The following is a 21,133-nucleotide window of genomic DNA, read 5'->3' on the forward strand; positions in this document are numbered from 1 at the left end:
TATAATTCCGTTACAAAGTTCTGGTATCGTTTATTCACGATCTTCCGAAAGCAATAATTGTATATTGTAAACAAAAGAAAATTATCTTAATTACAGCTCACACGACCGTCAAGTGGCGCCATCTCGACGACCGCGCGACAAAGTTAGAATATAATTGTGTTTGAAGCTTGATTGGAAACTGGACGCTATTTCGTTATTGTTCATGTATTATAATGCTGTACGATTTTATAGCAGAAATATCGTGTTTTAAACACTGTTGCGTTTAATACGACAACGTTATTAAGAGTTTGATTACTTGCAAGAATTTCGATCAGTTTTGAAAGGTTCGACGAGTGGCGCCATCATGGCCGCCGCTCCATGAAGCATTCACTCGATCGTCTTCCGTCCTTGTGGGAGGACCTTACTGCCGTGCGTGCTTGCTTGCTTCCACGGGGTTTATTGTGTGCGTGCCTCGTCGGTGGCTTCAAGATGGCCTGCAGACTGCTGCCACTGCTGCTGCTGCGCGCCATGGTGTGATCGTTTTGATTCAACGGTGCCTTGTGTCCCACAGTAAAACGTTCCGTGAAAAAGAGTTGGTCAGTGCCAGGACGACGACGACGTGCCTTGACCGGCTGTGAACTGTCCGAGGCAACCTGAAAATGTGATGATCGACTGTGAACCGGTAAGTGGTCACGATCTTAATTTACACATTGCGGCAGCCTGAAACCGCCGGTTGCGTGTCCACTGGGTGTTCGGTGACGCAGTCGTTTTTAGAATCGGGATCGGTTATGATTGAAGGTGGCCAGAAAAATAGGAAGGGGGTAGCTTATGACACACAGTTATCTAAAAAGGACAGCAACAAACCGTATCTGTTACGACGTTATTCCAGAAGACTACGTAAGCAGCAGGATAAAACGACAGCGTTCAGCCGCGATTGCTTTTTACGACTACACACGTTGATAGGTTATGATGTCATAATCGTGAACAGCTTGTCGAGTCTCTTTGTCCTTCTGTCCACGAAAACGTTCGTTAACTTCGTCTGCTGTTCCCTGTGTATCCGTGAGTGGTATAGTGCAGTGGGGTAACTAACATTAGGAGGAAAAAAAACAGACATTGCATTCCTCGCAAGAACGAGGGACGAAAACGGAGCTCCGTGGCTGGGATTCTTCATTGCACTTTAAGAGTATATACAGTCCGTAGCGTAATATTTTCCGTCCGTGAGTGGGAGAACTAACCTTACCTTTCCGATTGGGCGAAAGACGCACAACGGGGTCGCTATTGGTAGTCCTTTCTACATACCTGGCACGCAAAAGATACCTGCACGACTCGGAACTGGCCGGAGCTTCGAGGAGGCATATCGAGGCTTTTCCAATCTTCTTTTTCTTTTCATCGATTCCTGCATTTTCCAAAAATCCGTTCACGTTCGAACATCCTTCGGGAAGGGCATGCGCCTTGAACCACCCACATTGCCAAAAATATCGTTGCTCCGAATTGCATGCCGGAAGGACAATTCCATAATAAATTCGTGTTCGAACCGATAGAAATGATATTCGGGACGATAGAACGGTTTTTTTTATTTCCTGTTCGTGTCGAATAAAACATACCCGGGGTTCGAGCTGAACGAAGAGAAATATTTGTTACGAGCGACCAGCAGAAATATAGCCGACTGCGCGACACACACAGACCATTGGCCAGCCTGTGTGTACTTATTTGACGTCAATTTAGATCGGAACACCTTGAAACGTTTGATTCATTGTCTTGTGATATAGTCTCTTCTTTGAAGGATTAATTGCAGACTGTATAGGACACGCTTAGTGACTGCATGGAATGGTACCGTGCTGTACGGCAAGGTAAATAATAACAAAACTCTTTAAGCGTTCGTTATATGTATGTGTATATGGAACGCGAGCGTGGCATCATGAATATACTGTATTCCACGAGTCTGACTTCCGGTGTACTACGTTCGCACGTTGTTTTCCGTATCTGCAATGAAATGCTTATTTTTCTGTCTAACATACATTTTAATTTCTTTTCGAACAAAATTATTTTTATAATTCTAATTGGGAATTATAATAATCATCATGGTTGGATTAACGTTATGAGAGTAATTGTATCTATTAACCATACACCATATTTACTGCAACTTGTCCCAATGTTGATACATTGTCAATGTTCTCTTTTAATAGGATAATGACGATGTTTCAGGCACGTTCAAATATTTACACAGGAATTTCGAAACCTGTTTCGTGGAAAAGAATGCAGGTCTGATAATTGACCGCGGAAAAGAATTTTCGTCCTAATCTGTTTGCTCGTGTTGATCCGTGTACGAAAGACATTGTGGGCGACGCGTTTCCGGTTATCTTATCTCAGGAGTTTAGTGGAAAAACGGTTGCATTGACGCAAAACTATTTTACTTGTTATTGCTCGTTAATGACGTAAATATTGAAATGATGATTGGTACGTGTTTTAAAACGTAAGTAACGATTGCACGGGGAACATGATTTTCACGAACGTGCGTGTTCGTCAACATTGTCGTGCGCCGAAGGGATTCGCAACTTTGTTATCGAAGTATTTATCGTTCAAGGCAATAAAACGGAATTGCTCCGTGCAATAAAACGGCAGTTGGTGGTAGGTAGTTATTACTTGAACCATTAAGTCACCTTACCGGGTAATTCCATGATAATGGACCGAAATAACGATTGTTTCAAATATTTCCCTTCGATAGTCTTATTTCCCCGTAATTTTGTTTTCACGTGGGACGATAATTAGCATTCAAACCTCGACTGGACAGAATCAACGAAAACTGTTACGACTCCATGTAGTTTCCCAATTCGCAACATTGTTGGTTTATCAACCGCAAGCCCGAAATTGATGTACGCCTAGCGTCGAGTCACGTCGTTATCGATATCGCGACGGACGACAGTCGTCACTGTTTGCGCACGTGACTCGTCGGTCTTCATTTTCACAGACAGTTCGGCAATAAATCATTTAGCCGAAGAATCAAGTTTGTTAAGCGATTTTTTTTTCATTTTCCCCGGCTTAAACGGGTTATACAATCTATTTACTTTAATAACGAAGAAGTTAATTACACGGATGACTTTGTTGCCAATCGGAGCACCTGCAATCTAATAATTTACCACATGATATTAAAAAAATATTCTACGCCAAATATAGCCACAAGTACCCTTGTTAGATTCAAAGACGGATCGACTGGAAAATCCATGTATCCACGACGATTGGAGTGGATACGGAATTTATACGAATCCCGTTACGAAATGGGGGATAGGAAAGAATACAGAACAGAAAAGAGGATGCATGATATTCAGCATTGGAAGAGCACAGATATCTTGTTATCATGCCCAGATATCGTGTACGGGGCATTCTTTCGCGGTATAACGGCGAATACGGTTGTGGCCCCGTGGAAAACTTTCTAATACCGTTTTCTGATGTTTTCAATTTGACCGTCCCTCTTAGCGCGCAGACGGCGAGCCACTTGTGGTAACATTGCGTTTTCTAGAAGACGCTGTCCAGAGATTGTATTCGCGATCGGTTGAGAAATATCTTCGCTGTATATTTTACCAAACGGATTCGTAAGAATCTGATGATAACATGTATGTACGGTACAAAGTTGATTCATTCTAATCAGGACGGACAATCGTTGAACCTTGCGGTCTATTCCATGCAAACAAGGAAAGTCACTTGAGCAGAAACCTGTTCGCTGAAGTGAAAAACGCAATGAAGTTTCATGTGTATTACATTGAATTCCTGCCGTGCCGTGCAGTTCGGTACGGATTGATCGCATGCACAGCAGTCCAATATTTTTCACCAGGGAAGAGACGATATTGCGAGTGTAAACATTGGGTAAACCGGAATACGTCGGCTCGGTATCGTCGTTTCTCTGCCTACGGGTGGGTGAATACTTCGAGTGAAAAATGGTGAAACGAGAGAGCAGACTACAGAGACAGAAAGAGAGAGAGAGAGAGAGATAGCAAACGGCAGGACGGTAGAGGAGTTGGAGGAAAGAAACAGGAGCGGGAGAGAGACGAAAACAAAGCGAACGCAGCCGCCAGGGCAACAATGGCGCATCGACCCGCCAAAACTCGCGCTGATGCGCAGAAACACGAGCTACGAGACTCGTCTGCTCGAGAAATATTCGAACCATTCACTTCTATTCTCTACTATACGGTTATTTCAGCGACGTAAATGATTTTCTATAGAAAAAAAATTGCATCCAGGACAGATCGTCTTCGCTTCGAGAATACTGCTCTCGATGGAGGCGATTGAAAAGAGAAAAAAATGGCGTGTGTACTCGCTTGATGCGCAAAAGCATGCGCAGTCGGGTCTCTAGAAACGACCGACTCTTGACTAACGTAGTAGCTGCACTCTAGGCTTCTCTCCTTTCGAACTGGTACGACGGTTTTCGTTGGATTGACTCTATTTAAATGTAGATAAACTGATTGTAAATATCGGTGAATATGTAGTTGTGCTTAAGTGTTCTTTTTATGAACCAATCAGAAAACAGGACTTTATTCCGAACAGATATCTGCGTAAGGTTTCTAGGGATGATTGGTTTCTGACGAATAGACGTATTTAGCTTTGCTTTGTGACTAAATAATCGTCTCTGATCAGTATTGGTAGCAGTTGTACGGATTGGACTAGAAAGCAAAGATAATGGGCATGTAATTAAAATTTAGGATGATCCAATGCAGTAATTCTCGTAAGAGAAAGACACAAGAAACTAGCATGGATCTATTTCCAAAGCAGTTATTTCGATCGAACTGTGCTTGGCCTACAGGGTATGACGCGCCATCGTGACTAATACAGACGGAAGGAGTTAAAGCGGGGTCTGCGTCGATGAAGCGTGTTCATTTTGCAACTTTATACTTTGCTGTTACTGGCAGCCGCCTACATGGTAGGACTTTTTGCTTTTGTAATCGAGGGTAAAAATAACCTTGCTATCATCGGTGAAAAAAAGACGTGCCACATCGAGTCGCGTCAGGATGAGAGAGTAGACGTGCCCTAGTAGAGTCGAAAGCATCCGTCGATTCAGGACGCATCCTTCGCACCAGATGAATTTTTCTTGAACAATTACTCGGTCGATGGACAATATTAACCGGATTCGTGAATATTTATGGCATTGCATTATTTGATTCAACCGCAGAAGGTTAACAATTTCCGTGGCTTGGTCTGGGGATTAATTTCGAACCGATACGCAGTAGGACTCTCTTCCAGCGATCGCTGGTGGTACCCTGGAGGACTCGTCGTCCCAGTTCGTACCCGTGCACAGGGCAGGGCTGAGAAGTATGGTCCAGGATGGATGAAGGTGCCGTGGTTGCCAGGGCAACCGGCATTGATCCCTCCCCTCTTGTTCTACCGTCCTTTTCGCCTCTCCTCCACTACACATTATTGGTCTCTCTCTCTCCTGTCTCTCTTTCTCTGTCAGTGAACACACACACACACACACACACACACATCTATGAATGCGTACACGGATTCAGGAAGAACAGCAAGATACACCAAGAGACAAGGAGAACAGTCTTTCCTGTTGCTTGGTCTTCTGCATAACCATTGCCTCCCTCTTCTTGGGCTTCTCTTTATTCTTGTTTCCAGAATCTTTTATCTGGCTGAATCGAATCCAATGTAAATCATTCGACATCTGAGTCGCAAGGTGAAGGTTGATCGAAAGTTAAAGCTTGTATCTGGTTGAATCGAATCCAATGTCAATCATTCGACACCTGAGTCGCAAGGTAAAGGGTTGTAGGGGTTGCAGCGATATGGGAAGTGTCGAGAATAACGGGGAAAGCGTGCGAAGATTTTATTAGAAGGACATAGCATTTGGCAGAAGGTAGTCTCAGTCGAGAGAGACACACCGTGAAGTCGAGGAAAGGTGGATAAGGGGGAGAGACAGGCGAAAGTAGAATGCGGTCTCTTAACAGAGCGTCGCTAGGCAACCGATATTGTTCCCATTGTTGCGGCCACGGCGTAAATATTTGAGGCGAACTCGCCAGCTATGAAACTCATCCGTTTTCCTTTCTTTCTCACGTTTCCCTGACCGCCGAAAGTGTCGAAAGTTACAAGGGTTATGCTGTGCTAGCCGTGTAATTCTGTCGAGGTCTTGCACCCAGACGATGAGAAAACAACTAATCGTTTCGCTAACCCCCTCGAACTTTATCGTACTCTAAATTCGAGTACAGTTGTAAGCGCACTTATCTGTCTGATCACGACCAGCCAGTAGTCGCAATAGAAAGCCAAATTGAACGGAAGGGAAACAAATCGGTTCGATCCGACTGGACAGACGCGACGCGTTTCACGAGAGGTCATCGAGGAACAAAGTACCGTTTCACGAGCTAACCTTGAACCGTCCCGTAGAGCCAAGTGCAACGATTAAAGGCTGCGCGGGCGGAATAAATCCCAGTAGTTTCACAGATCCACGGACCAACCACCCCTTCGTGGAATTGTAGACTGGGATCAGAAGAGGTCGCGTAGGTCGCCAGGAGACGAGAATGTCCTTCTTGCTGATGGTAATCCGGTGGTCCATGACCCTAACCTATCCTAATCTTACCCCGACCGCGGGGGAGGTTAACCCCTGACCGCCGAGGTCAACGCTGGTCGACGGCCGTTTACACCCCGAAGGGACCGAAGGAACAAACGACGATAAACAAAACTCGTGGTTCTACTTCAGACTTCATTCTGCGTTAACAGGGATACCAGGGAACAATGCGTATTCGCTTAGAGTGGGAAGAAACAGTGAGAGTGTGATGAACACAGTCAATTCTTGATAAATGCTCGGAAATATTTCTATGTTAAATGCTTCTGCTTCTAATCTTTGCGACCTGAAATTTATAAGATGCGAAAATTACTGTCCCAAAGAGTCCTGAGTTTCGAACATTAATCGAGGATTTACTGAATACCTTCGAGCAAGAATCTCCCGAGTGATCTACTTAACTATCGATAAAGCTGACTCGGACCAACATGGACGATGAATGTTAAGAAAATTATTACTCGATCTGTGCGCATTCGATTGAAACTGAGCATTATGAATTGCTCCGAACATTAATTTCGCTGAAAGCTCAGACCAGCCGTACTTAAAGGTGTTCCATTCGATCCTTTGCGCACCGCCATGCGCAATTAAACTTCTGGACGGTGACGCAGTCGAGTATAAAGCGAATGGAAAGTTGGGAATTTGAATCACCGTTTTTTTTTTGTCCTCCCCCCTTCTCTCTGAGTTCAAATTGAACGGTCATTAGTGCATTCCACAAGTGGAGGATCGTTTGTTGTCTAAATCGATCGGGGGATTTCACCGCACTCGTAGGTCTTTCTGGTGCGTATCGTGGAAAACTGGACGGAGGGAGGAGCGCCAGAGTTCTGTGGCGGAGATTAACCGCGATCCACTGCAAAAGTTGGCGAATTAGGAATGGTCAGGGACACAGGAAATCGAGCCTGTACCCCCACCCCTTCCTAGTGTGTTTTGTTGGAGTTTCCACACGTGGCGCGACGTCTACCACTGGGGACGGTATCGACAGGCGGCGTCGGGACGCCTCGTGAATCCTCAGCTTCCGTGGTCCATCCTGACGACCTTTTCCACTGGATCACGAAGCATCGGTTTTCTAGTTTCTTCGATATGAACACTGAGTGAGATGAGCTAATAATTCGTCGTTTTGTAATGGAACTTACGTAATCAGACTTGTTTTTGGATTTACCACTGGGGATTGATACTATGACGACCGATGACGCAATGATGGCGTCATGCGAGTGTAAAGAACTGTTTATTAGTGGTCGATGACGCCTACTCTGGCGTCATAGAATGGTCAGTCGATACTTTTTCAGATATTCCAAGTTATTTAATTTTTTTTTTTCTCACTTGCGCAGCAAAAATGATATTTTATAGAGATACACAAACGGTCCAATATAGGCAACTCTCCCCTACTAAAAATCAGAAATTTAATCCTTTGTAGCCCCAAATAGTGCGTGAAACGAATGTCTACTTATAGATCCACATCCTTGTTTATCCACCCTTTTCGTTTCGTCGTCGTCCTTCGCCGCGGCAGAATGCTGGTGCTAGTCGTCCAGTCTATATGGAAATCTGTTATCGCGTTTCTCTTCATGAATTCAAATGTTATGAGAGGCAATGAATTTAACGCAACTGGGGAGAGGACACTTATGCACACCAAGTGTGGAGGGAAAACGTCTTCCGTTTACACGCCGCCTCATGCGAGCGTCGTTTGTTTTGGCTCTTTTTACTGTTTACGAGCGACTCGATATTGTGCTTCATTGTGCCCGGGGATAGCGAATACTTCTACCACTCCTCTTGTCCTCCTCCGTCGAGCTTGAATCGCCCTTTCTGTACGCAATTTCCTTAATGTGTACTTGGAGAGGTCGTGCACGGCATTCTGGGGGATTTAATCTTGTTGATAAGATAGCGAATCCAGGCTGAATCATGTGTCTCGTCCAATAAACGGGCAGATGTTGGAAACCAATTAACTGGGCGATACTTGGGCGTTACAAGCTCAAATAGGGTAAACCAACCAGTAATTGATTGCATACCAGTGAATGACCATTATGCAAAGCAATGTAAATTATAATTTTCAAATTATTAAATGTTTATAAATGGAGTATAGTTGCACTTTTAATATCTGGAATAATCTTAGATCTTTAATATTTGGAAATTGTGATAATACAAATAGTTTACCCGAAGGGGGTTCGTTGAACAGAAAAAACCTTGAAGAGGGGGCGGAAAGTGAACAAAGTTTGGGAAGCTATACACTAAGCCCCTCAATTTTTCTTTCGATTCCTCGAACGAGGGAGTTTCAGCCGAAATACTGGGGGTGATTCAAAAGTGTCTAGAAATTGCATTGTTCGACGTTTCGTCGGCCGATGCACCAGGCCAGTCACAGTGTACTCGGAACTGTCTTCCATTTCGTCTCCGACGCCTCTAAAATTGATGCGGTTTCGACACCGTTCCATCTAACAATGGCCGTTGTGAAACCACCGCAATGCTCGGCCAGTCAGCTAGCCAGCCAGCCAGTCGGCCCGAGCAATCTCAGGATGATTTTGCAACCGGCCGCGGCTGGTGCATTCGTTCTACTTGCATTCTACCTTACCGGTCTGGTCTAGCCTGAAATACTTTCACGTCTTGGAAAAAAGCGTCGGCCGAATCTTAATTGGTCACTGATAGGATTATTAGGACTTTTTAGGCTTAGGATAATTCTTGTTTTGTTCCCCAGACGAACAAATATAGTCTTTCCGCCATTGGATCGTGCAATTCTTGCTACCATTTCGTATGAATTTTGTTATTCAATAATCCTAAGGGGAACCATATTTTCGTCGAGTTTCTGGATGTGGTCGCTAATCGAAGATCATTTGTCCTCCCTCTGCACCATAGTCCAGATTTCGAAAGATTCGAGAAACATGTTTTTCGCTTGCAGAAGGAAATGTAAAGATTTTAGAACAAAAGAGGTCGTATAGAAAATTTAGGTATTAGGAATACCTACAAAGTGAGATGTAGTACAGTGAGAAAAACATGTTCCTCAAATCTTTTCGAATTCTTTTAACAATGTTCCCCAATTTTTCATGAGTCTCAAACGTATACAATTTAATTTCTAATGACTTTCCGAACATTTTCATGTAAAAACATAGCTACTTAAAGTAACTTTTTAAAATAGAAATTTTGAAGTCTAATTCGACCGGACTAAGTAGCCTTCTTTGAATCGAGGGAACCAGCATCTTGCCCCCTTTTTTTTCGCCTGGGAAACGTGGATGAAGGTGGTCCCAGAAGGGAGGGCAGCAAGAAACATGGGAAAGTGGAGGGATTTAAGTTTGCGCGGGTGACGCGTGAAGGACAAGTTATTGCAAGTTCTTCGCTGCTAACCTCTCAGCCTGTCTGAAAGTGGGTCAGGCCCGTTCTCTTTAATTCACGAGGTAGCCACACACTGTGTTCCACGTCTTTTTTTTCCTTCTCCCCCTCGGCCCTGTCGATGACATCACACACACACACACATCACGCGATACGCAACGAAACTCTGCGAAGTTTAATTGGGTTTTTCTTTGGGTCGCGGGTTGCGTACCCGCCGACGCGATCGACCGGTCGTTGTCTCGCCCCCTCGGTGAAGTTACGGGCGAATCCACTTGTAGCGTTTTATTGCGCAAAGATTACTTTCTCAACTCTATCTGCAGTAAATTCGGCGCCGTCGCGGACGGTTTCGACGAACTTTTCGGAAGGAAATGTGCTTTCCTGGAAGGGTGGGGAAATAGTCCTGTGTTAGCAGTTCGGGCGCCCAATGGTATTGGTTCCGATGATTGTTGAGGTTGATGTCTGCTAATGTAATTGTTATTATTAGACTGCGGATTTTATGCATTTATAGAGCTTTGAGAAATACAATAAAAAAGAGAACTTTCATCGGATCTAACGAGTTTTCTATTTTATTCTGAACCCAATAAGATACTTAAGAGGGAAAACAAATTTCTACGATTGTTCCTGTTTTTATAAATTAATTTAGAAACTTTTATTGTTGCATAAAAATCCGCAGTCTAGTTATGATATTTCATGTGTGGATATGTACCTTATCGATAATTGTTTATGCCCCAGGATCACGAATTCGTCATAGATATCTAGGACAATCTTGCTAACCATCGAAGCCTTCGGTATGGCTGTATTAGAGCGTTTCTGTAGCTTCCATATAGGTCACACGGTATCCCATGACACTGGTCAATCATCAGACCACAAGAAATCACACGATTCAACCTTCGAGCACCTTATTCGCCGCATTAGATATCTAATAGTGCCTAACAAAGAATTGCATTTGGTACCGTTCCAATCCGAAGTACTACGAGCGAGATCCCCGGAAACCTGTGGCTCCCATCCCCACCGCCATCTTTCATTCTCAGTCTGACAATGTGCACGACGGATTAACCGTTTCATCTGCGAACAATGCACCGGGGTTAACCGAGAGAAGGTTCCTCTCTCGTTTGTTTTGGTGACCGAGTCGCGGGGTTTTTGCCCGAAAACTGCGTCAGCGCGCGTGCCTCGCGAGGGATGACGTCATTCCAGTGATACGTGACGAACTCGCAACCCGACCCACTAGTGACGGCGATATATTTGAATTGCATCGATATTTGGTATCGATACGTATACCCAGAGTATACATTTGTATCGGGAATGAAATATCTTAATCTATCTAAATACCTTACTAGTTGAAGTGTTAAATACCGATATTTGAATTGGAAAGTAAATCGCCCATCACTGTCAACACCACAAATTCATTCGACGTGTCTGCGTGCAATATGTGCACTCGAAGCATGTGTAACAAGAGCTGACGAGATCTCCACCAGGGTATTTTCACTGTTCGTCATCTGTATGTCCGTGTCCTACGTCCGTATGACGTCAGACGCTGCACGACGCTGCTATTCTGGTCCCTCACAGGGGACGACGTTTCCGTGCTGCTCCGTGTCGTTCTGCCGCCGCCATCGTAATCCACGGAAATCGTCGCGATCGCTCGACGAACACGGATCGATCGATCGTAGACCGTTCGTTGGCTTTGGACGGAATTCGAGCCACGCTATATTTTTGGCCGGAACGTACCGGATCGCGGAGAAAATGAATTTCGAGTACGCCGCTGGGTGCAGGAATTGGGGCGGCCTAGGGATTCTTGGCTTGACACTTTGGATTACTTATAAATCGACTGCGCAGGTGCTTGCGCGTGTATCCACGTGTCATCAGTCGAATTTCAATAAAACGGTATTTGTCGCTGGACCAATGGTACGAGTAAAACGATTTCGATGATTTTTGCGTGTTACATACTTTCTGTGATCTATGAAAGGGGGTGGTCCATATTAGCGATCTTCTAGAGACTAGGGAATACAGATTCTGTTTAGTATTATCGTGAGTTGAGATTTCCTTTTATCTATAGCAGACCGTTAGTTTTCTGGGGATTGTTGCATGTATCGATTGATCAGAAATATTTGTTAGAAATACAATCACCAGGTGTTGATTCCGCGATCGTGTGTATTATTTACTCCGCGCGGATCGATTCACAACACTCGACACGCTTATCGATCCGGGGAATCGTAGCGGTCCGAATCTCCCTCGCGCAATCGTGTACTGACGAAGAGAGGACTGGAACACCATTTGTCGGGAAGAACAGGGATTGGGTTAGGGGGCAGTGTTCCCTTAAGTACTGATATAAATCAAGGGTGGATTTAACGAACTTCATTCCGGGTATCGACCAACTGCACTTCAAACGAGTTGCCTCGCTATTGAAAACAAAAATTACTATCCCGTTTAAGATTCTTCGAGCGAAATGATAACAAGCAAGCCGTGGGAGGGGGGGGGGGGGATTGTGTCATTATCAAAAGAAGGATTCTTCGTAACGGGAAAATAAATAAAATTATCATTCGATGAATAAAATCTACGGGATTCGATATCATCGATGTAAAGCCAGGAACAGATCAATAATGGCCGAATTTGAATAATAATCTAATTAAGGAAGTGGAGACGGTTTGTGTGTTTCCCAAAGGAAGACGTAGTTTTTTTGTTGTTGATATAATGAAAGGGCCTCTTCAACCCTCTTGCGTTCTGTTTTGTTCGATTTTATATAAGCCAAGGCAGACATCGGAAATCTTGCGAGAGAGCTGCTTCAACCCTCCTCCTGGGGCCGAAGACCCTCGAGGGACGATCGACGCAAGCAATCCGGTGACGAACAAGTGGATACATGGAAGATGGTTATAACTCCGTATACTACAAGAAATGTAACGGTGCTACGGCTGCGCTTCCGTCGAAAGGGGGCACTATTTCCGCCAGAAGCACACTCGCTTGATTCCGTTCGTTGTCCTGTTGTTGCGTTCGATCGCGTGCCTCGAAGGAATATAAATCGTAAGAACATGTTGCCACGATTTGTCAGTCGCAAGAATTTCACGAGTAGAACTATTCAGGTGTTATTTAAATTTCCTTTAACACTGGGGGAACTGCCAAAGTATTTCAATTAATTGGGTCTGTGATTTTTTGTGAGAATTGGGTCGATTAACGACAATGCCATTTTTGGGATTTTTAATGAGCCTTACAACTGTGGTGGTTCGAAAATTCCCATGATTATTTTAAACTCTGCAGGTTTGTAGGAGACCTCGATAGAAGCATCAGGCAATTTTTTAATATTATTCCAGTATTTCTATCCGACCGATAATATCAATGAAAAATGTGCAAATGTCCAAACCCCACGATCCATTCAAAATTACCTCCATGATTCTATCTTCGTTAAATCGTGTGTCTGAATGATTAGCATTAGGTCAGTTCGATGGGCAAATTATAACAGAAACAGACGGTTCTTCCCTCGAGGGGTGGTCGGCGCGATGCCGTCCAATAATTAATTTAAATTCATTCAACGTAACAGGTAGAATGAATTCGGCTCGACCAACAGGTTATGAATAAATACGTGGGAAGGTCTTTCCCGTGTCGCTTCTTCCGGGCGACTCGTGTCCTGCACGCGCCCGAGCGGATAAGGGGAGGTTAGGACAGCCATAGGGGGTTGTCGATCGCTGTGATTTTGTCATCTGGCCAGCGGTGTATGCTTTTGGCTTGGGATTTTCGCGACTCCGAATTGCGTTTTCATTGCGTCCCTGGTATTGGAATTCAAAATTGATGGAAATTTTACGTACAATCACTCTCGATTGCTCCGACATTGTTACCAGAGAATTGCTACGTTGTTCTCCAAAAGGACAAAACGTTGAAATATTCAAATCGCCCAACGATTTAATCCTCCCTGTACAGATGGAAGGTGCCTGTATCATTTGAAAAATCGTTGTCCACCTGTATAGCAACTAGTGATTAACAAACGTGTTTTACACCGTGGAGCCTCTATACTGCGTGGTATAACAAGCTTCTTTTGTTCTCAAGTCGTAGCTTCACACTATTCCCGCTAGGGTAGAGCACCTGAAATAACCTTGTACTTTCAATCAGCCCACATTTAGACCCCTATTTGGATTAGACAGACCTAAACCAAATTATTTAAACCACCTTCTCTGGTATTTAAAATTTGAATTTGCATGAGTGTTATCAGTGACCGTCGTGGCAGAGAATGTGTTAAAAAGGCAACGCAACGATCAGAGAAAAAGGGACGTCGGCCAAACATATGTCGAACCCTTGTAAATTGCATCGCGGCCGAACGTGAATGAAAGGTCCCGTGCAGAACACGCGCAATGCACCGAAACGTGAACATAATATGCGTGCGCACATACATACACAGACGGTGCTGTACGAGAAACCTATAGTCTGGTCTATTGAACCGAGTACAATGAGCGACGACTATGGCCGCTATATACCCGCCCAGCGCAGCGCGAGCTTCGTATTTATGCCCGTGTTAACGGTTCCATATAATCTGTAGGAGTCGTGTGGCTTTTACAGGGAAATATCGACGCTGGGGAGTAATTAGAAAACACTTACTTGCGCTCTGAACTTGACTCGTGACCTGGCCATTAACTTGTAAATAACGCGAGTCTTGGGTTAATGGTGTCAGACATTTTAAGGGGTGATTCTACGTGGGAAAATAAGACGAAAATCAAGAATAAAGAAATTCCGTTAAAGGTTTCGTTCTCGAGTTATGAATTCTTAAAGATACGGGTGAGAAACGTCTGACGCGACGAGTCAGGCTACTGTCAGCGCGCGTTGGCCAGCTGATCAGTCTAACCCGGCTGCGTCAGACGTTTTTCACCTGTATTTTCGATGATCGATAACTCCGAAACGAAGCCTTCAACGTAATTTCGTTATTCTTGATTTTCGTTTTAGTTTGGCGTATGGAATCACCCCTTAATTATTTAAAATATATTATTTAAAATATATTTATGAACTATATATATATATATTATTTTAAATATATTATGACTAGATTGCCGATGTTTATGCAAAATCGCAATTTTAGACATTAAGATGTAATACTTCCGCAGAATTCTCGCACGTTTCCCGTTCACCAAAATTTTTGCATTCCTCCACGGCGTGGGGGAATGCGTGTTTCGCGATTGGGTGTACCACAGGGGATACACGTAATAATACACCGCGACCGTTATCTGCCTACACCCTCTCATCATCCCCCTCTCATCCAGTTCATTCCCCCGTTTCCCTCTCTACCGTTTCCACGCGTTCGATTTGCAGCACCGATAGAGGTGCATTCTGTGACTCCAGCCATCCGGAGGGGTGGGGGATAGGGGTGGGAGCTAGTAGTACGTACTACGAATTGAATGAACGCGTCGGTAATCCTCGTACAGGATACCCAATCAGCGCAGTCCCGTTACGTGTATGTCGATCTATAACACCTTTTCGTTTTCTGGCCACCGTTTTGACGAGTTGTCGGTGGTCAAGTGGATATTTCTTTGTAAAGTGTTAAAGCTGAAAAATGTGCACTTGAGTGAAGCTGAATTCCTGTTAGTACTATCGTTTTATTGTACTTTTTCATTTATTTGTTTTAAATCGGGTGGTCAGTGGAGTGAGATTTTAGTAAGGTCTTCATCTACTTAATTTTGTTCTTAGAATATAGAATCTCTTAGAAATAATATCATACAAGTAAATTCAATACCTATTATATAAATCATAATTTAGAAAATATCAATTATGTCAACCTATGGTGGGGCCCTGGAATATCCCAAAATTTCGTTCTCAAGTAACAGACGACCGTAAATGTCAGTAGTCTTTTATCCGTCGAAACCTTATAATTTCCCAATTACACGTGTCACACTAACTACACTTACACTTCAGTATAACAAACCGAAGTTATCGTATTCGAATATTCCCAATAAAGGGTTAAAACACGGATTTCCGGCTCGACGGCCTACAATTTTCGAGGCTCCCTCACCGCTGAAAACAATAATTCCACCCTGTCGAGGGGTGTTACTTCCAGAACGATCCTAGACCGGAGAACACCCTTCCACCGGTGGAAAATAATAGAGGCTCGACACCCCCTGACATCGAGCCCACGAATCCACACCGTCGTTCTAACCCCCCTATATATCATCCACTTGGTCTGTGCTCCACATCGTGAAACAAACGGCTGATTCGAGCCCGTTGGAAGCTTCCGAATGAGTGTCAGCGCATTAATCACGATCATTAAAAAAAAAATATTCATTCAGAATTCACACACACCCCGTTTCTCGTGTCGCGGCGCTCCAGCAGCGCAGATGCGCCAGGTTTGTTACGCTGGTGTGTGCAGTGCCCATGGATGTAGAGAGAGGGTACGGGACGAGAATACGGTAAAGAGAGATAGAGGGTTTGTTAGAGGGGGTGGGAGAGAGGTGAGTCGATGGTATGTATGCACGTGGACTGCTATAGTGCTACACTGCGGTGGGATCGATTCGGCCGGAGGTGGAAACCACCCCCACCTTTTCCACCCCCCATTTACAAGCCCCAATATACACCCCCGCAGCTCGTGACTCCGTCTCTTTTCCACCCCCGCGAAATATCCCGTGGGTACGTTCGTTCGTTTGGTCCACCCGCCCACAACCTCCTCCTCTCTTTTTCCACCCCTGTCCTTTAGGTTCCTCGTGGTCGTGTTGCGCTTCTCGTCAGATTTCGTGCTCTCCCTGCCTACGCGTTTCCGTCATTCTTCCCGAGAGCCCAGGTGAGGATAGTATATTCGAGGATCGCGGGGGATGAATGCTCGTCGCGGCAACGATTCCATGACACGTTCCCCCGTTCGATTATTGGAAATATTTGGGATCGATGCTTCTGATATTCCTGGGTTTTTTTTTTTGGTCTAAGGAATTCTTTCGGTGGAGCGAGTTTATTAACGCTTTTTAAGTTTACGGGGTTACTACCCTTAACTGACACTCTTGCCTTACGATTTTTTACTTGACGTCTGCTGTCTCCGAATTACTTGATTGTTAATAGTCTTCTGGAAACAAGTTTTACGTATACATTTCAAAATACTTAATAATTGTTTAGCAATTTTTTCGAAAAACAAAAGTTTCACAGTCGGCTATTCGAGGGTTAATGCCAGGAAAATATTGGGCGTACAAATGAATTCGTGGCCTCGCAATTAATTATTAACGCAGAACCACCATCATTGTTTTGAGTGGGGATTCGCCCGAGAAATAGCACAAATGTGTAGAAAATGACGGAGAGTATTTTCAAGACAGTATTTTTTTTTGTAAATAAACAATTTTATGAAAAGAAGGCCACGAATTAATTTGTATTCCTAACACTAGTATTTCACTTCGACACAAATAAACATTTATGTTCATTGAATCCGTATTGAAATCGTCACCATGAATTTGACTCTTGTTCAGGTTGTTTGACAATGTTCAGGTATTAATGTATTATCGTACTTAAATATACTTTTCAGCGGAAGTTCGTTCATAATTGCAAACGGGATCGATCGACGTGCACGAGAATTGTGTCGGAACGGAAAATGGTTCTTGCGGAACCTCCGGAAGCTCTACGTGGGTGGACGTAGGCGCTGCTGCTTGATTATTACAGCGACGACGGTGTGTCGGGGTTCTTTTGTTGTTTGCCGCGTTCCGTGTACTATAGACTGTCGCGAATGTGTTCACTTGTTTCTTGGGTACGACGTCGATCGATACGCTTCGCCGATGAAAATTATAACGAGAGAGAGACAGAGTTAGAGGACGCCTTTGCTTCTTTGCTCTGTTGCCTCTTCTGAGAACGCACAATCGTCGCTGAAGTAATACCATTTTATACGAATGAATTTAAAAGATTAAATTAAGTAAGATGAGACAACTCACGTATAGTTCGACCAACCGAGACTGGAACCGCAGCGCGTATGCGTCAGTGCACGTGACCGACGGAGCAATTTTACTGGTCCGTAGCACCGACGAGGTATGAGAATAGACCTTTCATCTTATGGAATTGGTGGCCCACTTAAACTGTAGTACCGACACCTTAAAAAGCCTGTGATTTTAGCGACCTCTACGTTTTGACAACGATAAATCCACGGTGGGTAGTGACACTAAAATGGAAATGGGGTATGTAACCCCAGAAAAGTGGGCCGCAAAAATACATTGGATGAAATCTCTAGTCCTATACCTCGTCTGTGTCCGTAATGATTAGGGGCGGGTCGATTTGATTGACTCCTCCCACTGATTGCATACTAAATTGGTTACTTTACAAAGGCAGAGCGTATATACAGTGGACTCTTGGTATATTGCCGCGCGAGGCACTTTTTTCACTTTTTTTTTCATAAATTCGTTTTCCCACCACGTTGTGTAAGCCATCCCCAGCAGCACAATCCGGTTATTGCGTAGGCGCTGGGGAGCAGGCTCTCGATACATTGCCACTTCCTAGAATTTTACTCTCCTACAGCCCCGACCGCTGCAATATAACAAGAGTTGTACCGTAAGTACAATCTACTTATTTATGACATGAAATAAGTATTATTTATGATGTGACTCGATAGAATCGCGAATGTACGCCTGCATAGAAACTTGATGGTTCGTAAAGTTCGTCCGCGTAGTAAAACGACAAGATCCATAACCGTAGTTGTGAATCACTCGGATGGAGCCCGTGAAGTGCAAGGCGCGCGCAACAATGGCGATGAAAACCAGTTTACGAGGCGGGGGAATGGGACCATCGAGCGTTTGTACGCTAAATCAGAATTCTACTACAAGCTGTATTATTATTATACGTGATCGGGGTAATGAATGGGCCGGTACCGCGTAACTCGCGGCTGTTCCGAAATTCGCGTGAGTAATTGACGAGGAAGAGAAAATTGGACGAGGATTCTATTACCTGACGTATGGTTTAATCTCGATTGTGACCGTGCCATCCTATCACTAAGGAGAATAATCAATTTTTTATTTTGGTTTTTTGTCTATTAACCATTTTTATAATTACCAGCACGTACACTTCCCGTTCATAAGTCAGTAGAACACTCATCGAATATACACCCACGACCAAACTCTGCTTCCACTAGGGGAAAAAGTGGCGTAGAATAAAAGTCTCCTAGCACTTGGTAAATTTATTCCAGGTATTGAAATTAATGTTAAATCGAATGTTAATTTGGCATAAATTTTAATAATTCCAAATACCAAGAGGTAGGAGGGGGCCCTTCTACGTCACTTTTTCCCCTAGCGGAAGCCGAGTTTGCGGGTGTACAGAAAATGTTACAAGGCATTGCGAAATACGAAGAAAACGTAACTCTCCGGTTCATTAAAAATACCTAGGTCTGAAAATAATTCTTACGAGGTGTCAGGGGGGCGCGTTACCCTCCGTAGTCGGCCTACAAAAATCCGGTTAATTTCACCGTGGGTCTATGAATACCCGCGATTCGTGATTTTTTCCCTTGGTATTAATGGCCCCTGCGAAGTGTTCGCGACGACCAACGATTCTCTGGGTTCTGTAGGGCTGGTGGGGGCGGGCACAGGGTGGGTGGTACATTCCACAGCTTCCAGGGAGGCCACTGAGCGCAGGAGGCTGCATTATATTCCGCTCCCTCGCTCTTATTATGCCGAGGCGACCTACACCACACGCCGTGTTCACGGTGTGTTGGGCCCGTACACAGGGCCGTCACCTTCTTCCCGGTTTACCCATACACACAGCTCGGGACGTCGCACGCGACGCTGTTCCCTGCGTGTGTGTGTCGTCCCTACGCGTGAACACTGAGGAGTCAAGGACCCAAAGTGTCAGACTTCGAATTTTAACCCTTATAGTAGAGGAGACTAGGGCAGATTGTAACAAAAAATGTTTTCACAATTTTTTCTCAAAAGTGTTTTCCTCAATCAGGAAATAATTTGCGTGACTTACTGCTCATATCTTTGGTAAACTCATTGAATGTAAATATGTGACAAAATCTTTGATACTTAGACATCTATGTTCATCTTAAACAAATCTGAACTTTTGTTACAATGTGCCCCAGCCCGGGGTAAATTGTAACACGTATGTTTTATTTAGTTAAACACAAATACGAATACAAATAAACATAAATGAAAATGCATATTATTATTAGGCATTTGATATACATGGATTAAACAATCATTGCTTATTCACTGATAGATACAAGGAATATTTCTGTCAGTGCAGTTTTTATCTCAAAACGATCTTCGTTCCTCCCCAATGGTGTGGCGATCGGCCTGTTCAGTAGTACAACACGATAAATAGGTTGGCAGGCCGAGCATCGAAGAGGTGTGCTTCAATATTGATCCGTGAAAAATTCTCTAACCTGTTACTCGACCGGCCCATACACCTAATTAATGAATTCGAATGATAATATTCGCCTTTGCTGAACTGATCCACGACATAGAAATCGGCGAGGTAACGCGCACGCGTAGAACTATTCCCCTCTTTGTCCTCTGCTCCACCTGGCCGTTGTCCCTACCCGTCGTCGTCGCATCAGACAATTATAGCCGCGGTCCTAGGCGCTCTGTATAGTGGGCCGTGGCTATAGTAATGCGCCATGGTGGCCTGCGCAGAGGATACACGAGAGAAAGCTGTTTGTGTATGGTGGTAGAGCGCGCGTGGACATAGAGCAGGCAATGCAGAGGGAATGGGATAGCTAGAGGGAACGTGGGTGGAAGGGAGATGACGAGACTAAAGCTGCGTCTACACTACATAGCATAACACGTTGTACAGGGTGTCCTAAAAAAATGGGACAATCTGTAACATGCATATTCCTCGTGCAAATAAAAATCGAAAAGTCGTTTATCGTTTTGTAATCTTAAGCTCCATTTTTGGGTTAGGTCCAAATCATTGACCTCTGTTTCTAGCATTCTTCTTTTTCTTTAACAAGTTCTATAACTTTGTTATATATAACATGTGATGGTATGTTGTGCGGACGCAGTTTTACTAGAAAAAAAAAAAACAGAAAGAAAAATGTTATACAACACGATGTTACATAACATTTTTCGTGTTACGTAGCAAAGTATCTGTTATCCATCAAGTTGGACACTGTTATTAACAATGAGATGCGAAATGTTATACAGATTTGTTATAGACTTGTCCAAAAGGTATAATCTAGTAACATGTTATATAACAACTTGTTATAGAACACTGTTTTGTGGTGTAGTGTAAACACAGCTTAACCTGAGAATCAAGCGAGAGAGAGGCACACTGATAGGAATATAGGGGATCGGTGTAGCGAACGAGAGAAGCGCGCGTATACACGGACGTCAGAATAGGGGAATGTGTATGGAAAGCTGGAGAGGGAGAGAGGAATACTACTGATGA

At 44.0% G+C, this 21,133-nt stretch overlaps 1 protein-coding gene across 2 annotated transcripts in view; it reads left to right on the forward strand.

Annotated features, from left to right (window-relative positions):
* Window positions 1-392: 392 nt before the first annotated feature.
* The window catches only part of LOC107191133 (serine-rich adhesin for platelets), a 35,155-nt gene continuing 14,414 nt past the window's right edge, over window positions 393-21,133 (forward strand). For both annotated transcript variants that reach the window (XM_015580095.1, XM_015580097.1), the window contains exon 1: window positions 393-661. The gene's annotated coding sequence lies outside the window, so the exon portion shown is untranslated. The remainder of the gene's footprint in view (window positions 662-21,133) is intronic.

The sequence above is a fragment of the Dufourea novaeangliae genome, unplaced genomic scaffold (genome assembly GCF_001272555.1).
Source record: "Dufourea novaeangliae isolate 0120121106 unplaced genomic scaffold, ASM127255v1 scaffold221, whole genome shotgun sequence".
Lineage (NCBI taxonomy): Eukaryota > Metazoa > Arthropoda > Insecta > Hymenoptera > Halictidae > Dufourea > Dufourea novaeangliae.